Consider the following 4,645-nt stretch of genomic DNA (forward strand, 5'->3'; position numbering starts at 1 on the left):
CAGACAGGGTAAATAAAGATCAAACTGCAACCAAGTTTAAGAAAGTTGCTGACTAGCAACTTTGCCTGCAACAGATTCTGGGTTAAAACATGTTTAGATCACATTTTGAAAGAAGGGCACTGAAGACACAGATAACGGAGGATGAAGCAGCTACTTTCTACATGGGAAAATGTAGAGAAGATAAAACTCAAATGTGAGAATTCCTGTAAAATGTACAGCTTTACAAAATGACGTGGCTGATGGTGGATCCATGAATCTTACAGTTCTGACTTAACTAATGATCTTCTGTTTTATTACTCTAAAAGTTAAATAAAAAAGAGACACAATTCTAACGGGTATAGCCAACATGTAAGGTAAAGGCACGTCTCTGTTTCTGACCAGTTGCCTTATAGTAAGACAATAGATGGCACATTTTAGAATTGCTTTTCGGGAAGAGGCTACCTGAACCAAAGAGCCCTATCAAAGATAATACCATTTTTTCCACTTTTCTCTCTCCACAAGAAATAATTAAATGAATTAAATCTAATGATCAGTCAACAATCTTACCTTTTTAATGTTGTTGACCATTCCCTCACCCACTCTCATTCCCATATATTACCTAAATTTATATACAGTGAGTTATGTGATTGTCTCAGATCGTGTCAGTAAAAAAAATTATATGCACCACAGTGTTGAAAAGGTATACATACTACTCAGCTTTGTCTAAGCTGGTGTGACATCCACACACCCCAGTCATAGATGGGATCAAATCCGGGGACCTCCAAAGCTTAGTATAGGAGCCGCTACTGCATGAGCTAAAAGCCATATCTCTAGTAGCTAAGGCTGTAGCAGACTCATCAATCTCTAGCTGGATTAGGTGCCACTACAGGGGACAGAGCGCCACACCAAGCATGCATGGGTTACACAAATACCTGTATTGTTAAGGTGAAAACATTATAGAGAAAACATTAAAACAATAAAAGCACCTACATGCATGTTAAGAAACTTACCAGAGAGCACCCCTTCATGCTGAAAAGGGTTTTGGTCTGTGATTAGTCCTTCAAACCTCACACAGGGGTTTTTCCTGTGGTCACAGATTTAGCACAGAACAAGCACACTCATGAGTCCCTCCTTTATTCAGTTTGGGTCTTGTAAGAGCCTGTGGATAGGAATCTGCCTGACAATGGGTTTCCCCCTCAAGGCACAGCTTCAAAAAGCTAAGCTCTTGCAGAACCAGAGTAAATGCATTTTGCATACTCACAGGTGATGTGTGGGAGGGAGGAGCATGCAGGGTGCCCCTCCAGATTTGCTGCTTAGTTTATACTGAGCATGCTCACAAAGGTATCACACAACCAATCAACCGTCCAGAAAGCCAGAGTCAGAAGATGAGCAGAGCTGGACTGAGAGCTTCAGGGAGTGGATGACCCAGCTGGAGGGATCAGAGAGAGTTCCTTAGTGAGCAGTGGAGCCAGAGCAGAAGCAGTGACAGCAGAAGGCAGGAAGGTAGTTGGGGGAGGGGATGAACTTACAAACTTCCCCAGACGAGTGAGGGCAGTAGAAGGCAGCAGCTGAGGAAGATGGCTGATGATTCTCTTAGCTGGTAAGTGAAAACTGGAGGACCAGAGAGGACTAAAGGCTGGGGATTGGGGAATGTTGGAGGGATGAGCCCACTGGGTGAGAGCTAGAACCAGGTCGGAAAATGAAACAGCATGGAGAAGAACCCCAGCTATAGGTTCTGGAGTGAGGTGTGGTGGGCAATACCAGAGCTGTACCTAGGGGGTGAAGTGTGGTGAGAGACATTGGAACTGTACTTGGTATGTTGATGGACTGTTAAAACTTGAAAGTGTGAATGTGCTATGCTGTGAAATCTGGATTACGGTTGTGGAATCTTTGTAATAAATTAAAGCCACAAGACCTATTTATATTTGGGGAGTTTGCAAGGAGTGCCTGGAGATTCCAGAAGAAGGAAAGAAACTGAGGCCGGCGCATTAGCTATGCCACTGGAAAGAATGGTGGAGAATGTTGGCAGATAATTGTCCCCTAGACAGAGGGGAACTGTGAGTGTCTGGAAGAGGGAAATTGAGGTAGGGAGCTTCGTGAAGGGCCACCCTGATGCCATGAGGATGCTCACTGAAAGCAGCTATCTTTTGACAGTATTGTACAATATATACACAGTGTATGTACATTACAGTATGTATTGTAGACAGACCTGGTTGGGAACTTTTCAACTAAATGTTTTTCTGTTAAAAAATGTTGATTTATTGAACCCTAATTAGTTAATGGGAAAGGGTTAGTTTCAACAAATTTCCCGTTTAAAAAAAAAAGTGAGTAAAAGTTTTGAAATTGCCAAAAGATTCTTTTTCATGTTCTAAATGGAAAGTTCAATTTTTCAGTCGAAAAAGAATATTGTTTAGAAATGTAACTAATTTGTAGTTAAAAAAAAACTTAAAATGGCTGAAATCGAAATGAAGTATTTTGAAATCATGAAAATGAAACATTTCAACTGACCAACACTTTTTTTCATGTGTCTGTGGAGGAATTGTTGGTTCTTGAAAATTTTTGAGATTTTAGACATCATCCCAAATTGGGATGGGGAAAAAAATGTCAAAATCTCAAAAGTTTTCCTGAGATGGAAAATCCAATTCCCCCCAACTCTACTTGTAGATGACTGCTTAGTGAGCCCTTCCCTTCCAGAATTTATTTCCCTAAGATGGATGTCTCACTTGAGAGTTCATTTAGGAATTGAAAAAGGTGGTTGACTGAGTGGAAGGAGGCAGGAGGTTGCTGGGAGGCATGTTGATAGAAGCTGGAGCCTGGAGGTGGAGGTGTAGATGGAAAGAGGGTCTGAAGTGGCAGGATGGAGATAGGCGAGGAAGTGATGAAGTGAAAGCGGGAGGAATTAAGTGATGGGATAGCCGTAGGTGAGAGGCAAGGGCAGAGCTGGGTGGACTGGGAAAAGGGGGTTGGATGAACTCTCTGCCTGGAAGCCATAAAATATAAAAAGATAATATATAAAAAATAGAAGAAGGGAAACCTGATAGTAAAGAATATGAATCAGAAGCTTGGAATTGCAGAAAATTGATAAGAGAAGCAAAGGGACACTATGAGAAATCTATGGCTAGCAGAGAAGGTCAATAAGAGGGAGTTTTTAAGGTATATTAGGAACAAAAAGAATACTAATAATGGTTTTGGTCCTTCACTAGATGGAAATGGTAGAATTATCAATAATAATGCAGAAAAGGCTGAAGTGTTCAAATATTTTTGTTCTGTATTTGGGAAAAAAATATGATGTAGTCATATCACATGATATCACTTTTTCCATTCCACTAGTATCTGAGGAGGATGTTAAACAGCAGCTACTAAAGTTAAACATTTTTAAATCAACAGGTCTGGATAACTTGCATGCAAGACTATTAAGAGCTGACTGAGGAGCTCACTGGACTGTTATTGTTGATTTTCAATAAATCTTGGAATACTGCAGAAGTTCCAGAAGCCTGGAAGAAAGCTAGTGTTGTGCCAACATTTTAAAAGGGTAAATGGGATGAGCTGGGTAATTATAGGCCTGTCAGCCTGATATTGATCCCAGGCAAGATATTGGAGTGGCTGATGCGGGACTCAGTTAGTAAAGAATTAAAGGAGAGTAATATAATTAATGCCAATCAAGATAAATTTAGGGAAAATAGATCCTGTCAAACTAAGTTGATATCTTATTTTGATGCAGTTACAACTTTGGTTGATAAAGGTAATAGTGCTGATGTAATATACCTTGACTTCTGTAAGGCATTTGACTTAACATTTTGATTAAAAACCTAGAAGGATATAAAACTAGGTACAGATTAGATTGATTAAAAACTAAGTGATAGGTCTTAAAATATGATTGTAATTGGGGAATCATCTTTAAGTGGATTTGTTTCTAGGGGGGATCCTGTCGGGATGAGTTCTTGGCACTACGCTATTTAACATTTTTATTAATGGCCCATCAGAAAACATAAAATCATCATTGATAAAGTTTGCAGATGACACAAAAATTTGGGGAATGATAAATAATGAAGAGGACAGGTCACTGATACAGAGTGATCTGAATTGCATGGGAAGCTGGACACAAGCAAACAATATGTGTTTTGATACAGCTAAATAAGTGTATATATCTAGGACTAAAGAATGCTGACCATACTTACAGGATATGGGACTCTATCCTGGGAAGCAGTGGCTATGAACAAGATTTGGGAGTTGTGGTGGATGCGATAGTGGATTATCAGCTGAAAATGAGCTCCCAGTAAGATGTGCCCAAAAGAGCAGATGCGATTCTTGGATGCATAAACAGGGGAAACGTGGGTTGGGATAGAGAGGTTATTTTACCTCTATATGGCAGTGGTGTGACAGCTGCTGGAATACTGTGTCCAATTCTGGTGTCCACAGTTCAAGTAGGATATTGATAAACTGGATAGGGTTCAGAGAAGAGACACAAGAATGATTAAAGAATTAGAAAACATGCCTTATAATGATAGATTAAAGGAACTCAATCTATATAACTTAACAAAAAGAAGGTTAAAGGGTGACTTGATTACAGTCTATAAGTACCCACATGGGGGACAATTATTTAATAATGGGCTCTTTATTGTAGCAGAGAAAGGTATAACACAATCCAATGGCTGGAGGTTGAAGT

The sequence above is a fragment of the Emydura macquarii genome, unplaced genomic scaffold, assembly GCF_026122565.2.
Source record: "Emydura macquarii macquarii isolate MOO-44397 ecotype Brisbane River unplaced genomic scaffold, CSIRO-AGI_Emac_v2 contig_1253, whole genome shotgun sequence".
NCBI lineage: Eukaryota > Metazoa > Chordata > Testudines > Chelidae > Emydura > Emydura macquarii.